This window comes from Lissotriton helveticus, chromosome 5_1 (assembly GCF_964261635.1).
Source record: "Lissotriton helveticus chromosome 5_1, aLisHel1.1, whole genome shotgun sequence".
Classification (NCBI taxonomy): domain Eukaryota; kingdom Metazoa; phylum Chordata; class Amphibia; order Caudata; family Salamandridae; genus Lissotriton; species Lissotriton helveticus.
This window is the reverse complement of record NC_136065.1, coordinates 1648561605-1648583663: the sequence shown is the minus strand read 5'-3', so window position 1 is coordinate 1648583663 and position 22059 is coordinate 1648561605. Positions and strand designations below refer to the sequence as shown.

Genomic DNA, 22059 nt, shown 5'->3' with positions numbered 1-22059 from the left:
CATCTGGGAGGAAAAGTATTTTAAGGGGGATGAAGTTCACATCTCCTTGGTGAAATTTCTAGATCCTTATTTCATCCTTTCTGTGGATGCAGACTGAGTCTGAACAGAGGTCATAGTCCTCGCTCTGACTTTCAAAGGAACTTCAAATATGCATGGCTTATTTAGCTTTGCCCGGCAGGGCTTGCCCGGCGGGGTGAGAATGGCGTTTGTCAGGCGATCGGAAGGGGTGAGGCCATAGTTTATGGTTCAATGGTTTTCATGAAGTCTTCTTGATACGATGAAAGCAGGAAAGGGAAGCTTGTCAATAAGCAAACTTAAGACAAGGTGTGACTCCTAGAAAGAATGACTTGGAAACAACATACAGAAACTCACATATAAAAAGGCCCTGATGAGGCTTGAACTCATGACCCCTGGTTTACAAGACCAGTGCTCTGCCACTGAGCTACAAGGCCAGCCTGCCTGCAGTATGTAAATCGCTTCATGTATTCTTACTGCGGTATGAAGATATCTATGATTTTGAGACTCTGTATGGAAATGCAGTTGCATTTGAATGTCTACATGCGTGCACAAATTGAAGAGCATGCTTAAGACACTTTTCTTGGAAGTAGGAAAAACTCCATTTTGATTTGAGAACATAAGAGTATTCACATTTATGACCATACTGATAGCTCTAGTTAGTATGTCCACAATCAGTGACAGATAGAGAACTCACTTATTAGAAGTGATCTGTCTCTGTGGGGCAGACATATGTCAACAGTCATACACTTGAGATGGCTGAAACTTTAGGAGTAAGAGCTGCTTTCTTATCAGTCTATCTATCCAAACTGGTTAGAAGTAACCCTGGGCGTCCGAATCGGCTATGCCCACGGAGTAGGCGTAGTGTTGCCTTCTACGCATTTTGCGTAGACAGCGTAGCCGGCAACACTACGCCCACTCCGTGGGCGTAGCCGATTCGGCCGCCACCCGCCTCCCTCCCGCCCTCCCCTACATACATTATTTAAGCAACTAACCTTAATAAAACAATTTTTAAAGCACTTACCATGTCCGGGGCTCTTCCGGGGCTCCCTCTTGGAATAGCGTCCCTTCCTGGATACCAATGCGCATGCGCGGCCTCCCGCGCATGGGCATTGGTATCCAGGACGACGCTATTCCAAGAGGGAGCCCCGGACGAGCCCCGGACACGGTAAGTGCTTTAAAATTGTTTTATTAAGGGTAGTTGCTTAAATAATGTATGTAGGGGAGAGCGGGAGGGAGGTGCGTAGTGGGGCTACGCGGAGTGCGGGAGTGGGCGTAGCTTCTTGCCCACTCCGCGTAGCTCCGCGGAGTCCCACTACGCCCACTACGACCAGGGTTAGTTAGAAAGCCAGGAGTGAGGGAAAGGCAATCGTCTGGACACTTCATGAAAGATCTAATTTCAATTAAGCACAAAACACTTCCCTTAATTTGACATAATTGCCAAAATGGAATAGTCAGTTGGGCCCTTCTAGTGGATTATGGCTGTGTCTTGAAAGAGAGTGTAATTGTACTACGAGACATGCCCACCTTCAAAAGAGTGTCAGATGGCATTCCGACGAAGGTGGGATTCGAACCCACGCGTGCAGAGCACAATGGATTAGCAGTCCATCGCCTTAACCACTCGGCCACCTCGTCTGCCTTAGGTGACTATGTTTCATTTTTTAGGAAATTCTTACGATGTGCTAATTACAAATAATCATAAGTTTCTCCTAGACTGTGTCAGAACTGGCAAATATATGTGGTGTTCAATAGACAGAGCACATGATATAGCAGAATTATCAAATCTGTTCCATTAGGACTGTAGTTTTTAATAGTCATGATAACATGCTAGCATGTGAGTCGATCTTGCACAGTGAATAAGGGAGCAGTGCCAGTATCTACTTGGTCAGCTCTAGATGGCTCAACTGGGGAGGTATGAGAACAGTGAGCTCCAGTGGCGCAATTGGTTAGCGCGCGGTACTTACACAGCAGTACTTGCATTGAGGCATGCTGAGGTTGTGAGTTTGAGCCTCACCTGGAGCAGCTTACTGGGTTTTCATAAACCATTTCGCTAAAAGTAAAGTAGCTCTAGTAAAGCTAGAGAGTTTTTACTTCTTTTCAGGATCTGCGTGTCCGACTCTTCCAGGTGCAAATATCACAATCCTATTCGATGCTCCTTATAAACATTCCATGATGTGCCGTCTTGCATAGCATGCAAACACCACATCAGTGCATTTAAAAATACATTTGTAGAATAATAAATATGATGAAAACATTGTTGTCACGGGATAACCATATACTGAGGAGCTGCAAACAGTGCTGTATCAGCTACTTACAGTAAAATTTAACTGAAAGACATATCAAAAGAAGAGCGTCATCATATTAATGTTTCTAGTCAACATAAGAGTTGCACCATAGCAGCTTATGGTGCTTTCTGCTCAGATTGTGCCTCCAATCCCACATTGATTTTTTTTATTCTTTGCAGTTTAAAAAAACAATTCATGCTCAAAGTTAACTTTTTAAAACCATTCAACCTAATATATTTATTTCTCTAACTTGTGAATGTGGTCCATGTTCTCTTTTCCTCATCCCCATCACGATACTCCTTTTCCCGAAATCAGGTTCACTTCTTTATCCAGCCCACCCATCCAAGGTCACCAAATCTATGAAGCGATTCTGCTTTTTCTCACATTCTCTCTATGTACAAGATACCTTGTATCATTTGAATGGACAGCAGGAGAGTCGGATATTTATGGTTAGTGGGGGTGGGGTTTTGAAGATTAACCTCATTTGCCTAAGAGCCGGGGCATCTGGGAGGAAAAGTATTTTAAGGGGGATGAAGTTCACATCTCCTTGGTGAAATTTCTAGATCCTTATTTCATCCTTTCTGTGGATGCAGACTCAGTCTGAACAGAGGTCATAGTCCTCGCTCTGACTTTCAAAGGAACTTCAAATATGCATGGCTTATTTAGCTTTGCCCGGCAGGGCTTGCCCGGCGGGGTGAGAATGGCGTTTGTCAGGCGATCCCATAGTTTATGGTTCAATGGTTTTCATGAAGTCTTCTTGATACGATGAAAGCAGGAAAGGGAAGCTTGTCAATAAGCAAACTTAAGACAAGGTGTGACTCCTAGAAAGAATGACTTGGAAACAACATACAGAAACTCACATATAAAAAGGCCCTGATGAGGCTTGAACTCATGACCCCTGGTTTACAAGACCCGTGCTCTGCCACTGAGCTACAAGGCCAGCCTGCCCGCAGTATGTAAATCGCTTCATGTATTCTTACTGCGGTATGAAGATATCTATGATTTTGAGACTCTGTATGTAAATGCAGTTGCATTTGAATGTCTACATGCGTGCACAAATTGAAGAGCATGCTTAAGACACTTTTCTTGGAAGTAGGAAAAACTCCATTTTGATTTGAGAACATAAGAGTATTCACATTTATGACCATACTGATAGCTCTAGTTAGTATGTCCACAATCAGTGACAGATAGAGAACTCACTTATTAGATGTGATCTGTCTCTGTGGGGCAGACATATGTCAACAGTCATACACTTGAGATGGCTGAAACTTTAGGAGTAAGAGCTGCTTTCTTATCAGTCTATCTATCCAAACTGGTTAGAAGTAACCCTGGGCGTCCGAATCGGCTACGCCCACGGAGTAGGCGTAGTGTTGCCTTCTACGCATTTTGCGTAGACAGCGTAGCCGGCAACACTACGCCCACTCCGTGAGCGTAGCCGATTCGGCCGCCACCCGCCTCCCTCCCGCCCTCCCCTACATACATTATTTAAGCAACTAACCTTAATAAAACAATTTTTAAAGCACTTACCATGTCCGGGGCTCTTCCGGGGCTCCCTCTTGGAATAGCGTCCCTTCCTGGATACCAATGCGCATGCGCGGCCTCCCGCGCATGCGCATTTCTCGGGAGAAATGCGCATGCGCGGCCGCCCGCGCATGCGCATTGGTATCCAGGACGACGCTATTCCAAGAGGGAGCCCCGGACGAGCCCCGGACACGGTAAGTGCTTTAAAATTGTTTTATTAAGGGTAGTTGCTTAAATAATGTATGTAGGGGAGAGCGGGAGGGAGGTGCGTAGTGGGGCTACGCGGATTGCGGGAGTGGGCGTAGCTTCTCGCCCACTCCGCGTAGCTCCGCGGAGCCCCACTACGCCCACTACGACCAGGGTTAGTTAGAAGGCCAGGAGTGAGGGAAAGGCAATCCTCTGGACACTTCATGAAAGATCTAATTTCAATTAAGCACAAAACCCCTTAATTTGACATAATTGCCAAAATGGAATAGTCAGTTGGGCCCTTCTAGTGGATTATGGCTGTGTCTTGAAAGAGAGTGTAATTGTACTACGAGACATGCCCACCTTCAAAAGAGTGTCTGATGGCGTTCCGACAAAGGTGGGATTCGAACCCACGCGTGCAGAGCACAATGGATTAGCAGTCCATCGCCTTAACCACTCGGCCACCTCGTCTGCCTTAGGTGACTATGTTTCATTTTTTAGGAAATTCTTACGATGTGCTAATTACAAATAATCATAAGTTTCTCCTAGACTGTGTCAGAACTGGCAAATATATGTGGTGTTCAATAGACAGAGCACATGATATAGCAGAATTATCAAATCTGTTCCATTAGGACTGTAGTTTTTAATAGTCATGATAACATGCTAGCATGTGAGTCGATCTTGCACAGTGAATAAGGGAGCAGTGCCAGTATCTCCTTGGTCAGCTCTAGATGGCTCAACTGGGGAGATATGAGAACAGTGGTACTTATACAGCAGTACTTGCATTGAGGCATGCCGAGGTTGTGAGTTCGAGCCTCACCTGGCGCAGCTTACTGGTTTTTCATAAACCATTTCACTAAAAGTAAAGATTAAACTCAGGCTAAAGACGGCCCTTGCTAGAGAGTTTTTACTTCTTTTCAGGATCTGCGTGTCCGACTCTTCCAGGTGCAAATATCACAATCCTATTCGATGCTCCTTATAAACATTCCATGATGTGCCGTCTTGCATAGCATGCAAACACCACATCAGTGCATTTAAAAATACATTTGTAGAATAATAAATATGATGAAAACATTGTTGTCACGGGATAACCATATACTGAGGAGCTGCAAACAGTGCTGTATCAGCTACTAACAATAACATGTAAATGAAAGACATATCAAAAGAAGAGCGTCATCATATTAATGTTTCTAGTCAACATAAGAGTTGCACCATAGCAGCTTATGGTGCTTTCTGCTCAGATTGTGCCTCCAATCCCACATTGATTTTTTTTATTCTTTGCAGTTTAAAAAAACAATTCATGCTCAAAGTTACCTTTTTAAAACCATTCAACCTAATATATTTATTTCTCTAACTTGTGAATGTGGTCCATGTTCTCTTTTCCTCATCCCCATCACGATACTCCTTTTCCCGAAATCAGGTTCACTTCTTTATCCAGCCCACCAATCCAAGGTCACCAAATCTATGAAGCGATTCTGCTTTTTCTCACATTCTCTCTATGTACAAGATACCTTGTATCATTTGAATGGACAGCAGGAGAGTCGGATATTTATGGTTAGTGGGGGTGGGGTTTTGAAGATTAACCTCATTTGCCTAAGAGCCGGGGCATCTGGGAGGAAAAGTATTTTAAGGGGGATGAAGTTCACATCTCCTTGGTGAAATTTCTAGATCCTTATTTCATCCTTTCTGTGGATGCAGACTCAGTCTGAACAGAGGTCATAGTCCTCGCTCTGACTTTCAAAGGAACTTCAAATATGCATGGCTTATTTAGCTTTGCCCGGCAGGGCTTGCCCGGCGGGGTGAGAATGGCGTTTGTCAGGCGTTCGTCAGGCGATCCCATAGTTTATGGTTCAATGGTTTTCATGAAGTCTTCTTGATACGATGAAAGCAGGAAAGGGAAGCTTGTCAATAAGCAAACTTAAGACAAGGTGTGACTCCTAGAAAGAATGACTTGGAAACAACATACAGAAACTCACATATAAAAAGGCCCTGATGAGGCTTGAACTCATGACCCCTGGTTTACAAGACCCGTGCTCTGCCACTGAGCTACAAGGCCAGCCTGCCTGCAGTATGTAAATCGCTTCATGTATTCTTACTGCGGTATGAAGATATCTATGATTTTGAGACTCTGTATGTAAATGCAGTTGCATTTGAATGTCTACATGCGTGCACAAATTGAAGAGCATGCTTAAGACACTTTTCTTGGAAGTAGGAAAAACTCCATTTTGATTTGAGAACATAAGAGTATTCACATTTATGACCATACTGATAGCTCTAGTTAGTATGTCCACAATCAGTGACAGATAGAGAACTCACTTATTAGATGTGATCTGTCTCTGTGGGGCAGACATATGTCAACAGTCATACACTTGAGATGGCTGAAACTTTAGGAGTAAGAGCTGCTTTCTTATCAGTCTATCTATCCAAACTGGTTAGAAGTAACCCTGGGCGTCCGAATCGGCTACGCCCACGGAGTAGGCGTAGTGTTGCCTTCTACGCATTTTGCGTAGACAGCGTAGCCGGCAACACTACGCCCACTCCGTGAGCGTAGCCGATTCGGCCGCCACCCGCCTCCCTCCCGCCCTCCCCTACATACATTATTTAAGCAACTAACCTTAATAAAACAATTTTTAAAGCACTTACCATGTCCGGGGCTCTTCCGGGGCTCCCTCTTGGAATAGCGTCCCTTCCTGGATACCAATGCGCATGCGCGGCCTCCCGCGCATGCGCATTTCTCGGGAGAAATGCGCATGCGCGGCCGCCCGCGCATGCGCATTGGTATCCAGGACGACGCTATTCCAAGAGGGAGCCCCGGACGAGCCCCGGACACGGTAAGTGCTTTAAAATTGTTTTATTAAGGGTAGTTGCTTAAATAATGTATGTAGGGGAGAGCGGGAGGGAGGTGCGTAGTGGGGCTACGCGGAGTGCGGGAGTGGGTGTAGCTTCTCGCCCACTCCGCGTAGCTCCGCGGAGCCCCACTACGCCCACTACGACCAGGGTTAGTTAGAAGGCCAGGAGTGAGGGAAAGGCAATCCTCTGGACACTTCATGAAAGATCTAATTTCAATTAAGCACAAAACCCCTTAATTTGACATAATTGCCAAAATGGAATAGTCAGTTGGGCCCTTCTAGTGGATTATGGCTGTGTCTTGAAAGAGAGTGTAATTGTACTACGAGACATGCCCACCTTCAAAAGAGTGTCTGATGGCGTTCCCTACAAAGGTGGGATTCGAACCCACGCGTGCAGAGCACAATGGATTAGCAGTCCATCGCCTTAACCACTCGGCCACCTCGTCTGCCTTAGGTGACTATGTTTCATTTTTTAGGAAATTCTTACGATGTGCTAATTACAAATAATCATAAGTTTCTCCTAGACTGTGTCAGAACTGGCAAATATATGTGGTGTTCAATAGACAGAGCACATGATATAGCAGAATTATCAAATCTGTTCCATTAGGACTGTAGTTTTTAATAGTCATGATAACATGCTAGCATGTGAGTCGATCTTGCACAGTGAATAAGGGAGCAGTGCCAGTATCTCCTTGGTCAGCTCTAGATGGCTCAACTGGGGAGATATGAGAACAGTGAGCTCCAGTGGCGCTATCGGTTAGCGTGCGGTACTTATACAGCAGTACTTGCATTGAGGCATGCCGAGGTTGTGAGTTCGAGCCTCACCTGGCGCAGCTTACTGGTTTTTCATAAACCATTTCACTAAAAGTAAAGATTAAACTCAGGCTAAAGACGGCCCTTGCTAGAGAGTTTTTACTTCTTTTCAGGATCTGCGTGTCCGACTCTTCCAGGTGCAAATATCACAATCCTATTCGATGCTCCTTATAAACATTCCATGATGTGCCGTCTTGCATAGCATGCAAACACCACATCAGTGCATTTAAAAATACATTTGTAGAATAATAAATATGATGAAAACATTGTTGTCACGGGATAACCATATACTGAGGAGCTGCAAACAGTGCTGTATCAGCTACTAACAATAACATGTAAATGAAAGACATATCAAAAGAAGAGCGTCATCATATTAATGTTTCTAGTCAACATAAGAGTTGCACCATAGCAGCTTATGGTGCTTTCTGCTCAGATTGTGCCTCCAATCCCACATTGATTTTTTTTATTCTTTGCAGTTTAAAAAAACAATTCATGCTCAAAGTTACCTTTTTAAAACCATTCAACCTAATATATTTATTTCTCTAACTTGTGAATGTGGTCCATGTTCTCTTTTCCTCATCCCCATCACGATACTCCTTTTCCCGAAATCAGGTTCACTTCTTTATCCAGCCCACCCATCCAAGGTCACCAAATCTATGAAGCGATTCTGCTTTTTCTCACATTCTCTCTATGTACAAGATACCTTGTATCATTTGAATGGACAGCAGGAGAGTCGGATATTTATGGTTAGTGGGGGTGGGGTTTTGAAGATTAACCTCATTTGACTAAGAGCCGGGGCATCTGGGAGGAAAAGTATTTTAAGGGGGATGAAGTTCACATCTCCTTGGTGAAATTTCTAGATCCTTATTTCATCCTTTCTGTGGATGCAGACTCAGTCGGAACAGAGGTCATAGTCCTCGCTCTGACTTTCAAAGGAACTTCAAATATGCATGGCTTATTTGGCTTTGCCCGGCGGGGCTTGCCCGGCGGGGTGGGAATGGCGTTTGTCAGGCGTTCGTCAGGCGATCGGAAGGGGTGAGGCGATAGTTTATGGTTCAATGGTTTTCATGAAGTCTTCTTGATACGATGAAAGCAGGAAAGGGAAGCTTGTCAATAAGCAAACTTAAGACAAGGTGTGACTCCTAGAAAGAATGACTTGGAAACAACATACAGAAACTCACATATAAAAAGGCCCTGATGAGGCTTGAACTCATGACCCCTGGCCAGCCTGCCTGCAGTATGTAAATCGCTTCATGTATTCTTACTGCGGTATGAAGATATCTATGATTTTGAGACTCTGTATGGAAATGCAGTTGCATTTGAATGTCTACATGCGTGCACAAATTGAAGAGCATGCTTAAGACACTTTTCTTGGAAGTAGGAAAAACTCCATTTTGATTTGAGAACATAAGAGTATTCACATTTATGACCATACTGATAGCTCTAGTTAGTATGTCCACAATCAGTGACAGATAGAGAACTCACTTATTAGAAGTGATCTGTCTCTGTGGGGCAGACATATGTCAACAGTCATACACTTGAGATGGCTGAAACTTTAGGAGTAAGAGCTGCTTTCTTATCAGTCTATCTATCCAAACTGGTTAGAAGTAACCCTGGGCGTCCGAATCGGCTACGCCCACGGAGTAGGCGTAGTGTTGCCTTCTACGCATTTTGCGTAGACAGCGTAGCCGGCAACACTACGCCCACTCCGTGTGCGTAGCCGATTCGGCCGCCACCTGCCTCCCTCCCGCCCTCCCCTACATACATTATTTAAGCAACTAACCTTAATAAAACAATTTTTAAAGCACTTACCATGTCCGGGGCTCTTCCGGGGCTCCCTCTTGGAATAGCGTCCCTTCCTGGATACCAATGCGCATGCCCGGCCTCCCGCGCATGGGCTTTTCTCGGGAGAAATGCGCATGCGCGGCCGCCCGCGCATGCGCATTGGTATCCAGGACGACGCTATTCCAAGAGGGAGCCCCGGACGAGCCCCGGACACGGTAAGTGCTTTAAAATTGTTTTATTAAGGGTAGTTGCTTAAATAATGTATGTAGGGGAGAGCGGGAGGGAGGTGCGTAGTGGGGCTACGCGGAGTGCGGGAGTGGGCGTAGCTTCTCGCCCACTCCGCGTAGCTCCGCGGAGCCCCACTACGCCCACTACGACCAGGGTTAGTTAGAAGGCCAGGAGTGAGGGAAAGGCAATCCTCTGGACACTTCATGAAAGATCTAATTTCAATTAAGCACAAAACCCCTTAATTTGACATAATTGCCAAAATGGAATAGTCAGTTGGGCCCTTCTAGTGGATTATGGCTGTGTCTTGAAAGAGAGTGTAATTGTACTACGAGACATGCCCACCTTCAAAAGAGTGTCTGATGGCGTTCCGACGAAGGTGGGATTCGAACCCACGCGTGCAGAGCACAATGGATTAGCAGTCCATCGCCTTAACCACTCGGCCACCTCGTCTGCCTTAGGTGACTATGTTGCATTTTTTAGGAAATTCTTACGATGTGCTAATTACAAATAATCATAAGTTTCTCCTAGACTGTGTCAGAACTGGCAAATATATGTGGTGTTCAATAGACAGAGCACATGATATAGCAGAATTATCAAATCTGTTCCATTAGGACTGTAGTTTTTAATAGTCATGATAACATGCTAGCATGTGAGTCGATCTTGCACAGTGAATAAGGGAGCAGTGCCAGTATCTCCTTGGTCAGCTCTAGATGGCTCAACTGGGGAGATATGAGAACAGTGAGCTCCAGTGGCGCTATAGGTTAGCGCGCGGTACTTATACAGCAGTACTTGCATTGAGGCATGCCGAGGTTGTGAGTTCGAGCCTCACCTGGAGCAGCTTACTGGTTTTTCATAAACCATTTCACTAAAAGTAAAGATTAAACTCAGGGTAAAGACGGCCCTTGCTAGAGAGTTTTTACTTCTTTTCAGGATCTGCGTGTCCGACTCTTCCAGGTGCAAATATCACAATCCTATTCGATGCTCCTTATAAACATTCCATGATGTGCCGTCTTGCATAGCATGCAAACACCACATCAGTGCATTTAAAAATACATTTGTAGAATAATAAATATGATGAAAACATTGTTGTCACGGGATAACCATATACTGAGGAGCTGCAAACAGTGCTGTATCAGCTACTAACAATAACATGTAAATGAAAGACATATCAAAAGAAGAGCGTCATCATATCAATGTTTCTAGTCAACATAAGAGTTGCACCATAGCAGCTTATGGTGCTTTCTGCTCAGATTGTGCCTCCAATCCCACATTGATTTTTTTTATTCTTTGCAGTTTAAAAAAACAATTCATGCTCAAAGTTACCTTTTTAAAACCATTCAACCTAATATATTTATTTCTCTAACTTGTGAATGTGGTCCTTGTTCTCTTTTCCTCATCCCCATCACGATACTCCTTTTCCCGAAATCAGGTTCACTTCTTTATCCAGCCCACCCATCCAAGGTCACCAAATCTATGAAGCGATTCTGCTTTTTCTCACATTCTCTCTATGTGTGGAAAAGTAAATTTTGCCATGTTCTGTGTCCCTACGTGTTCCCCATCTTATGTTATATGTGCATGATTAATATGCATATGTATTCCCTTATGATCGATTAAAGACGCAATTCTAGTCGTGTCCAACTCTAGTATGCCAGTTTCCAGTTCTCGTGAAAGCTACGAGTATTAGGCCTATGTAAAGTTATGTTGCCACGTTTCACAGTGTGCACGTTAATTCAGTAAAAGTCCCCGTTTCTAGGCCTCAAAAGGGCCTGGACACCAGATTCAGCTCCTGTCTCCTGAACCCTCGCTGAGGAGCGATACAGCCCCCACCTGCATCCCTGACCCTTCACTTACTTCCTGCCTCACAGTGCCCGGCTCGGCCTGGCTCTGTCTGCCAGTCTGCCAAGAGTATGTTATGATTCTAGTTATCAGTCCAGCCCTCCTTCTCTGCATTCCTAAGCTACTGAATCGCATCAATAGTTTCAGTCATCGTCTAGCCTTTACGTCTCCATGTAAGAGAAATACTGTATTAATGGTCATTTAATATTCCTCAACACGCACTACATGTAGAATAATGCATGCACCAGTCTTAGAGTCTGTTAGCCTTTGCCCTGATAACTTTTGGATTCTATCAACATGTTCTCTAAACATCAGATACTAGATAGTGTTTAGGTACATGTCGCTCTGACTCTCCAGACTTTAGTCTCCTCTTCTAGCGCAGAAGTCATAGCCCCCAGTTCTCCCTAGTAACACGTCATTGCCAGCTTGCGCGCACCACTAGGTCAGAGGTCCCGGCTCCTTAGGTAGCCCCCTCCATGTTTCCGCCCCATTTATGACATATTCTGTTACGTTTACATCACATGTCTATGTATACGCCCTGTACACGCCTCTTGTTACACCTACTTTCTGCCTTATCTTTCGCGACTGCTACAAACTCCGCCCACTGCTACGCCTACTGTATTTACTGCAATGCAATTGTTTTAGTATATATATGTTATACGCTGTTATTAAAGTTAGCGCGCTCATCCCAGATCCTGCCCCGGCAGCTGCCGGGCCCTGCCATCCTATTCCCGTGCAGGTTGTCCTGTTCCTGTCCTTTATGCTGTATTAAAACCTGCAAACTCCAGCTACCTCGAATCTTGACTCTTATTTATTGAGCTATCTGTTATTGTATATCCTGAAAAATAGATCCGGTATTTAATTATTTATTTACCACATAATGGCGCCCGAACAGGGACTTGCCCTTTCCCCACGCGCCGGCGAAGCCACGCCAGCCCCCTGAACCTCTGCAGCCGTGACGGAACCATACCGTGCACGTGCAGATATTTCTGCTTCAAGTATCCCTCAGGCCCACGGAGGAGACGGAGGTTGCGGTCCAGCATCCAGACGAGGCGGTGGAGGAACGCGGTGAGTCCCGACCAGAGCCCAAGCCGAGAGTCCAAGGTCCGAGGTATCCGGAGGCCCACCCGTAACTGAAGTCCGAAGTTCGTAGTCCGTCGTCGTAGCAGTCCAGTCCAGTCCGAGGCCTTCCGTTCTTGCTGCCCGGTGAGTACCGTTGCTGGGGTAGTATCTAGACAGGGTCAATTAATTTGTCTCTGGTCCGTGGGTTTGGGTACGCAAATCCAACACGAAGTGTCCACCTAGGTGGATGCGGGTCCTGACGTGTCTCTTTATGAGACCGGTATGTTTCGTACTGTTTCAGCAGTGCATCTAGTAATTCTAGTAAGTTCTGTTCTCGAGAAATTCATGTATTTCTGTTCTCAGTATTCCAGGTAATGTTTCTGTCCGAACTGCTATTTTAAAGTGTCATTTCAATGTGTTTTCAATGTCGTGGTATGAATGAGTTGTTTCTCTCAGTCATTATTGTGTTTATTGTGTATTGTATTGTGACTAGGTCTCAGTATAGTCATGCCTCTGTTTTCCAAGTTACGTCAGTTAAGAACCAGAAAATGTCTGCTCGAGGAAGCAGTTCCTGTCCCGCCTAGGGACAGTCCAGGCCATTTTATGTATCAAAAGCATGGCATAAGTGCCATATTATATCTAGAGTTATGGGTGGAGTACACCAAGGAATTAGAAGAAAAGTATAGATGGCCCGTATCAGGTACGTGGGATGCCGGGTGCATCATGCGAGTAGAAGAAGCATTATGGAAAAAGAAAGCCAGACAGTCACAGAAAGATGCCATCGAGTTATGGCGCAAAGAATCTCATAAAAGAACCGAAAAAGAAATCAGAAAGTCAGAATTAAGTAGAGAATCCTCAGAAAGAGCCCAAGAAAGGGAATTAATCGAAAGAGGTGAACGAGTAAAAACCGAACAGTCAGACAGACAGAGGAATGCCCTTATTAAGGGTATGTACCCTCTTCTTGCCGAGGGCTTGCTAAAAGCAACCCCGGAGGCATCCAGTAATTTTCCGCCACCATTAGTTCCGACCAAGCTACGTCACAAACCGACCACAGCTGATATTTTTCTCTCGTCCTATTTGGACGACACAGTCCCTGAATATGCAAATCCTGCTCCGCCAGGTCCTGTAAATAATGTAATTTCTGTTCCTCCAGCCACCGGGGCACCTGTTACAGCACCTGTTACGGTACCCCCGGTCCAGCCTACAGTACCAGTACCCGCTACACTGGTCACTCTGCCAGCACGAAGAGCATCAGTCGACGATTCCAGTTTAGGGGCCGCGGGAGGGGGACCCCCGGGAACCCCGCCGCCACACAAACGTGTAACATCAGTCGAGTTACATGAACGTGCGTTACAGCGTACGCCCAAACATCAGTCCGTTACAGATATCAGGCGAGCTCTTACCGAATGCCGTTATGACCCAGTCCCAGGTGATGATAGTATGGTTATATATTCATTACGTGTAAAGACGGGTGACCGAGTATTTGGACACCCTACCAAATATTAAAGAAGATCTAGACAGAATATATCGTTTCATCCGTACAGGAACAGATCCAGAAAGTATTGGCGAAGCCATGTCTCAAAGGAAAGCTGAGATTCAGCTCATGCTATTAAAGTTTCTAATTAATTGTTTAATAAGGGAACAAGATTATCCGACTAAAGATCCGACCGAAATGAGAGTTCTGACAAAATGGAGTGATCATATAGCCGAGGGAAGACACAGGACACTCAGTTGTATAGAGAGTATGTACAAGAAAATTCGTAAGGAAATAATAAGGTTACACGACAAACGCAAAGCAGCACAAGTAAGCGAGAAAGAAGACGACTCTCCTACCGAAGAGGTAGACGACGAGAATACTTCCAGAATAGCGTATGTAGGTAGAACTAGACTCTCCGACCGACATTCACGTCTAGACTCCAAGAAAACTGTTCCTCTTCCAGCACCAGAACAGTGTTCTCTAGAACAAGTATTTCAAGCTACCGATCACATTCTGAAATCACGAATCGGTTATAGTGAACTCAGTACTATGCATGAACAAGAACTAGCCCGATCAGCAGTCCGATGGGCTACTGATTCTACCACTTTTCCAGACGAAATAGTGGCACAAATGTTTCTGAAACTGCCCCCAGCCGAGCAGCGACTGGTGGGTATGTATATGATCCAGCACCTCATTACACTGTATGAGGGTCAGCATTCTGATCCAGGTCCGTTACATGATGTTCTGAACGAGTTACTCCAGTATAGATGGAAAGGTCTAGGTACCGATTTAATTAGTGTCATTCTAGAACAGCGCCACAAATATAGAACGTTTCTGAACCCGCATTTTGTTCATGTCTCACCCCCCGAAAATAAACCGTTTTACATAGACAGACAGCATCCGTTACGAGAAGTACACCCAGTTAGGACACAGGGTGGTGAAATGCAACGAGTATTTGTTTACACCCCGATTACAAAGATGGAACTCTTAGAGATGAAAAAGTTAATTCCCTGTCACGATAAAGATCCAGCAGGGTTCCACCGTGAATTAAAAGACATGCTCCGTATGGGAGAATACACGTATCCAGATATCATTAAAATGTTAAAGGTCTTGTTGCCTGCGGGCATATATGAAAAACTCAAAGAAAAAGAATGGGAGGTGGGAGAGAAAAAGATAGATTGGGCAGCTCTGGAAGCTGAAGATAATATACGAGTACCAGGTACCGGTCTAGGAGACAAACGTAAAGAATTGCCCGAGCTGTTAATACAAGTTTTGCCAAGGTTACTAGCCACGAAAAAGGAAGACTGGGATGCAATCTCAGCCTGTAAACAGAAACCAGACGAAGATACTAGTGATTTTTATTCTAGATTCGAGAAATGTTTTATCATCAACAGTGGATTGAAGACGAGTAGTGAGTCATACCCTCATCTTTTTGTTACTAAACTAGTCGAGAATTCAAGTCCACAAGTTAAAAATCGAGTTTTGAAAGTCGAAAGTACATGGCAAGCTAATACTCCGTCCCAAATGCTTCAGATGCTCCAGTATCACCAGAATAGAATCAGAGAAGAGCAAGATCATGAAAGGAAACGTATGAAAGACACGAAAATGAAAGTATTAGTTGCACAATCTGTTCCTCAAGACAGTCAGAAGAGGGGTATGAATCAAGCCAGTCATCCTGCAGTTCCAGTTAAAGGGACCTGCAATTACTGTAAACAGCCAGGTCATTTTATAAACGAGTGTGCAGTTCTGAAACACAACATAGCTACCGGTAAGACTAAAGAAAGACCACGTCCGCCTAGACAAGAACAAGTTTCACAGACTTCTCAGACACCACAGAATGCACAACAGACAGTTACAGTACCGCAGCCTATAGCTGCAACACAGCATGTTACACAGCAGATGTACCAGTATGCACAGTCCGAGTATCCAGAATACCAGCAGTATTCATGAAACAGCCTAGAGAGGGAGGTAGGCTTGCCTCTCATGGAGATACCTGTAGATCAAGAGGGTCCCTATGTTCACAGTCAAGTATTAGGGAAAGACAGAAAGTTTCTGATTGATACAGGGGCAAGTAGGACTACCATCAGTCATGCCGAGGTTCCAGGGGATCCGCTCTCAGGCTCTAGAAATGTTTCCCTTGGATTTTCAGGAAAGCCAATAGTTAACGAGATTTCCAAACCAGTTACTCTAGAAGTAGGTCCATTGTCCCGTACTACTGATTTACTACTTACGAAGTCATGTCCAGAAAATTTGTTAGGCATTAAGACACTGAAAGAATTAGGTGCAGTTATTTGCTGCTCTCCAGAAGGAATACGTTTGTTTTTACGTGACTTTAAGGGTCACTATGTATTACGTGATTTTGATCCAAGATTACTGAATGTCCCGCAGCATCTATGGGCACAAGGTCCAACTGATGTTGGTTTTATGCAAATCACACCCCATCGTGTGACTCTGAAACCAGGTGTAGTGTTACCACGAATCAGACAGTACAGATTGCCACCTGAGGCTGTAGCAGCCTTATCCAAAATTATTGACGAGCTCATTGCTCAAGGAGTGGTTGTAGAAACTGACTCCAATGTATGTAATTCTCCTATCATTCCAGTCATGAAACGTACTGATCCAAATGCACCTCCAGTATATCGATTAGTGATTGACCTTCGAGAACTTAATAAATGTATCATTCCCCAGTACCCAGTTGTTCCAGATATTTCATCTTTATTGACAGCCATTGATTCTGAGGCTACGTTTTTCACAGTCATAGACCTCAAGAACGCATTTTTCAGTGTTCCCATTCATCCAGACAGCCAGTTCCTTTTCGGATTCTGTTTAAATGGAAGGAGCTATAAATTTACACGAGCTCCTCAAGGTTTCACAGAAAGTCCTAGCATTTACAGTCAAGCACTTAAAAGACAACTAGACAATATTCACATGCCAACTGACACTGCCCTGCTCCAGTATGTTGATGATCTACTGATCACAGCCCGTTCTGAACGTGACTGCGAGCGTGCGTCACTTACAGTTCTGTATTTCTTAGCCGAGATGGGGCACAAGGTGTCCCCTTCGAAGCTTCAATTCTGTGTCGAGCAAGTGATCTATTTAGGCCACTTACTGTCCAAGAGGGGTAGGCAGTTGACACCTGACCGTATCCAGTTAATAGCGAGTCTTCCTCAGCCCAAGACCCAGAAGGAGGTACGAGCTTTTATCGGCCTCACTTCTTATTGCCGACAATGGATTCCTCAGTATGCATTCCTAGCCAAGCCACTGATACAGTTAACGACACAGGAGGCAGCCGTATCAACTGTCCTCCCTTGGACATCTGAACATACACTTGCTTTTAATGAATTAAAGAAAGCCTTATGTCAAGCTCCTGTTCTAGCAACACCGAACTACAGTAGGCCTTTTACACTTTTTGTCACAGAATGTGAAGGTACAGCATTATCTGTTCTCACACAAGATCAAGCAGGACAATACAAGCCCTGTGCTTATTTTTCAAGCACACTAGATCCAGTGGCCCAGGCTCTGCCTGCGTGCCTCAAGTCAGTTGCAGCCACAGCACTAGCTATCAGACAAAGTGATTCCATAGTATTAGGGCATTCCCTGACAGTACAAGTTCCACACTCCGTGGAAGTTCTTTTAAACCGAACACAGACCCAGCACTTGACTATTGCACGTTTAACAGGTTATGAATTGACACTGTTCCAGCCACACGTAGAAATCAGACGCTGCAACGTTCTAAATCCTGCTACACTGTTACCGTCAGTTACTTCCAACCCTGCCACACATGACTGTGTGGAAGTAGTTAACACCATGACGAAGCCAAGACAAGACCTGACAGATATTCCATTACCAGATCCCGACCTGACACTTTATGTGGATGGTTCATGTATGAGAACAAGTACAGGAGAACTAGTAGCCGCGTATGCAGTGACTACTGACACTGAAGTTATAGAGACACACCGTATTGATACTCTGTCCGCTCAAGCAGCAGAGCTAGTCGCTCTGACCCAAGCCTGCATACGTGCCAAGAACCTGAAAGTTAATATTTACACAGATTCACGTTATGCATTCGGAGTCGTACACGACTTTGGAGTGCTCTGGCAAGAAAGAGGTTTTATGACTTCTCATGGAACCAAGATTCAGCATGGTCTCCTCATTCAAGCTCTGTTAGATGCAATACATTTACCGACAGCTATCGCTATTATGAAGTGCAAAGCACATACGAAAGTCACTGACATCATTTCCCAAGGTAACGATCTAGCAGACCGAACAGCCAAGCTTACAGCCCAGACTCCAGACATTCCAGTTAACATGACACTGACACACACTCCAGATCCGACTACATGTATGACAGTTAAGGACCCCACTCAAGATGTCATAGATATCCAGTCACATGCTACTCCCGATGAAATCAAGAAATGGTCCGAACAAGGAGGGGTCCAGACAGATCAGGGATGGTTGACGAAGGGAAAAGCCACATGGTTTCTCCCCGACTCAATGGTTCAAGTCATTATTAATACCGCACATAGTCCTGCACATTTAGGAGAAAAAAGCCATGTTAGACAGTATCCAGAACATTTGGTTCAACAAGCATTTACGAGCTGCAGCCAAGCAGAAAGTCCGTACCTGTATGATATGTTGTCAGTTCAATCCAGGTAAAAGTGTCCCGGTGGAACAAGGGGGATTCCAGCCTCCTGACCACCCTTTTGAGGTCCTCCAGATGGATTATATTCAGATGGAGCGATGTCGAGGTTTCAAGTATGTCCTTGTAGTTGTATGCGCTTTGTCCAGGTGGACAGAAGCATATCCAGTTCCAGATTACACAGCAGCGACCACTGCCAAGCAGTTGGTTCGTGAATTCTTCCCCCGTTATGGACTCCCTAGGGTCGTGTATTCTGATAACGGCCAGCCATTCTCCTCTGAACTCATGAAGCATGTTTCCCTTTTGTTAGGGTACCAGTGGAAGTTTCATTGTGTACGCCATCCTGAAGCAGCAGGTCTCGTAGAGAGACATAATCAGACTCTAAAAATCCGCATCGCCAAAGTCTGTAAAGAGAAAGGTGTAGACTGGCTAGTAGCTCTGCCAGTCGCCCTATTCTATATGCGCATGGTCGCACATTCCAGATCAGGTCTGTCCCCTTATGAGGTCGTATTCGGCCGCCCCCCGAACATGTGGGGTACACCTAGACCCCGAAGTATTACAGATGTTTCCAGTAATATGCTGACAGATTACCTAGCTTCCTTGATGTCTGCCCTACACTCTTGTCGTTCACAGGTTGCCGCCGCATTTCCAGACAATACCGAGGTGAAACCGCATGAAATCATTCCAGGAAATCTGGTTCTTGTCCGGAATTTTGATCGTTCAAGTCCGCTGGAGCCCCGCTGGAGACAGCCTCAACTTGTCCTTCTGACCACCCGCACGGCCGTGAAGCTGGAAGGCCGCAAGGGCTGGGTGCACCTGTCTCACGTCAAGAAATTCCATGGATGTCGCATAAAAACATTGGACTGTTCCATTTCTAAGGACTGCCAGAACTTTAAAAACTGCCCTATTCTCAAGGACTGTCCCGCTACAAACTTTGATTCCAAACCTCCCCTGTTAGAGGAAACTCCGCATCAGGAGTATAAACAGAAGCTCCGGTCTAGTAAAATAAGTCAGCCAGTTTAATTGTCTAAGTCCCCCTCGGGTGAAGAGGTTAGACAGGTTTCTGACATGTATGAGATAGACCCCCATAGTGAGAGAGTTAGTCAAAACTCTATCAGATGTATCGTTATTCTATGTTTTCTTATGTTTTTGAGTTTGATGGTTACCTGCACAAGTTATGCATTGCATTTATGTTTTTCAATTTCTCATGTAAATAAGTCTTCTAATGCTACAGTAGAGCACACATTTAGTGATCTGCCTCCTCACGAGCTATCCTATCGTCTTGCTATGAGAAATAACACGTTTATCAGAATGCTGCACTATTCACACCAGACCAGCAATGCCACTAATTGTTGGGTGTGTGGTCGACTCCCCCCTTTCCAGACACCGAAGGGAGTTCTGCCACTCTTTCCTTATCCGTTTTCACATAATGGTTCGTGTGGAGCATGGTCCACGTTAACGTCATCCTCAACTGATATGTCCCTTCTGAATAGTACATGTTTTCCAGACAAGCAAGGTCTCACCCATAGAACCGGGTTAGATCTAGAAAATGAAGTTTATAATTTAGGTAATTATTCTTCGAATTTTATGGTCCTGAATGTTCAGTCTGATACAACTCCAGACTTACCTGCTATTTCAGTACTACCAGTCAAAGGCGAATTATGTGTCCGAAAGAATGGTTCCGCACATGTAGGACATAGTGATTGTACTACTATTGTCAAGTATAGTGACAGTGGGAAATCTATTTTCAAAGCCTCACGTCATTCATATTTTGTTTGTGGTCAGACCGCATATGTTCGTCTGCCCCTCGATTGGGATGGAACCTGTTACATTGCCTTCCTACTGCCACCAGTTTTTCTAGCCCCATCCGATTATCATAGAAACACACATCTAGTACACATTAGACATAGAAGGGAGATCGAGTCCCCGATTGTCGATCAAACTGAAACTGCTCTAGAACAGTATCAAGATTTCAATAAAGGATTCTTCTTCTTTATAGGCCCTGTCCAGAATAGTAAGCTAATCCGTAGGTTAACCAGAACCCTTGAAGCAGTAGTGAATGAGACTACTTCTGCTCTAGGTAACTTAACCGAAGAGCAATCTGCTATGAGATTTGTCGTGCTCCAAAATCGTCTCGTTCTTGACGTCATACTGGCCGATAGAGGAGGAGCATGTAGAGTCATCGGATCTAGTTGCTGCATTTTCATTCCTAATAACGCGCCGTCTGTTTATTCAGCTATAACCAGACTTCATAAAATTGCCCATCAGTTACACCAGAATCCAGGCACCTGGACTTGGTCCGGTTGGCTCTGGAGTATAATTTCTGCCTGGGGATGGAAAGTATTGTCATTCCTAGGTATAGCAGTAATGATCATTTTCAGTTGCTGTCTCTGTTTACAATGTGGCCCTGCGATTTGCGGCATTTGTGCTACATCCTGTATTCCAAGTCCCCGTCCTAAGTCCCGTTCCAAGACAATTCGAGATGAGCAAATGATACTGTATGAAATGATAGATGGTATCATGAATATTGATGTTTCCTGATGGAAACGTAGTGACAAGGAGGGAATGTGGAAAAGTAAATTTTGCCATGTTCTGTGTCCCTACGTGTTCCCCATCTTATGTTATATGTGCGTGATTAATATGCATATGTATTCCCTTATGATCGATTAAAGACGCAATTCTAGTCGTGTCCAACTCTAGTATGCCAGTTTCCAGTTCTCGTGAAAGCTACGAGTATTAGGCCTATGTAAAGTTATGTTGCCACGTTTCACAGTGTGCACGTTAATTCAGTAAAAGTCCCCGTTTCTAGGCCTCAAAAGGGCCTGGACACCAGATTCAGCTCCTGTCTCCTGAACCCTCGCTGAGGAGCGATACAGCCCCCACCTGCATCCCTGACCCTTCACTTACTTCCTGCCTCACAGTGCCCGGCTCGGCCTGGCTCTGTCTGCCAGTCTGCCAAGAGTATGTTATGATTCTAGTTATCAGTCCAGCCCTCCTTCTCTGCATTCCTAAGCTACTGAATCGCATCAATAGTTTCAGTCATCGTCTAGCCTTTACGTCTCCATGTAAGAGAAATACTGTATTAATGGTCATTTAATATTCCTCAACACGCACTACATGTAGAATAAAGCATGCACCAGTCTTAGAGTCTGTTAGCCTTTGCCCTGGGAGGGAGGTGCGTAGTGGGGCTACGCGGAGTGCGGGAGTGGGCGTAGCTTCTCGCCCACTCCGCGTAGCTCCGCGTAGCTCCGCGGAGCCCCACTACGCCCACTACGACCAGGGTTAGTTAGAAGGCCAGGAGTGAGGGAAAGGCAATCCTCTGGACACTTCATGAAAGATCTAATTTCAATTAAGCACAAAACA

General features: G+C 44.9%; 9 non-coding genes across 9 annotated transcripts; 2 read left to right on the top strand and 7 right to left on the bottom strand.

Annotated features, from left to right (window-relative positions):
- Positions 1 to 380: 380 nt before the first annotated feature.
- On the bottom strand, positions 381 to 452 carry TRNAT-UGU (transfer RNA threonine (anticodon UGU)). The gene has a single exon. It is a non-coding gene; the product is annotated as a tRNA-Thr (tRNA).
- A 1116-nt stretch (positions 453 to 1568) lies between these two features.
- On the bottom strand, positions 1569 to 1650 carry TRNAS-GCU (transfer RNA serine (anticodon GCU)). Its single transcript has one exon. It is a non-coding gene; the product is annotated as a tRNA-Ser (tRNA).
- Positions 1651 to 1942: 292 nt separating this feature from the next.
- TRNAV-UAC (transfer RNA valine (anticodon UAC)) lies at positions 1943 to 2037 on the top strand. The gene is made up of 2 exons: positions 1943 to 1980; positions 2002 to 2037. It is a non-coding gene; the product is annotated as a tRNA-Val (tRNA).
- Positions 2038 to 3168: 1131 nt separating this feature from the next.
- On the bottom strand, positions 3169 to 3240 carry TRNAT-UGU (transfer RNA threonine (anticodon UGU)). The gene has a single exon. It is a non-coding gene; the product is annotated as a tRNA-Thr (tRNA).
- A 1156-nt stretch (positions 3241 to 4396) lies between these two features.
- On the bottom strand, positions 4397 to 4478 carry TRNAS-GCU (transfer RNA serine (anticodon GCU)). The gene has a single exon. It is a non-coding gene; the product is annotated as a tRNA-Ser (tRNA).
- Positions 4479 to 5991: 1513 nt separating this feature from the next.
- TRNAT-UGU (transfer RNA threonine (anticodon UGU)) lies at positions 5992 to 6063 on the bottom strand. Its single transcript has one exon. It is a non-coding gene; the product is annotated as a tRNA-Thr (tRNA).
- Positions 6064 to 7220: 1157 nt separating this feature from the next.
- Positions 7221 to 7302, bottom strand: TRNAS-GCU (transfer RNA serine (anticodon GCU)). The gene has a single exon. It is a non-coding gene; the product is annotated as a tRNA-Ser (tRNA).
- Positions 7303 to 10050: 2748 nt separating this feature from the next.
- TRNAS-GCU (transfer RNA serine (anticodon GCU)) lies at positions 10051 to 10132 on the bottom strand. The gene has a single exon. It is a non-coding gene; the product is annotated as a tRNA-Ser (tRNA).
- A 292-nt stretch (positions 10133 to 10424) lies between these two features.
- TRNAI-UAU (transfer RNA isoleucine (anticodon UAU)) lies at positions 10425 to 10519 on the top strand. Its single transcript has 2 exons — positions 10425 to 10462; positions 10484 to 10519. It is a non-coding gene; the product is annotated as a tRNA-Ile (tRNA).
- Positions 10520 to 22059: the final 11540 nt, after the last annotated feature.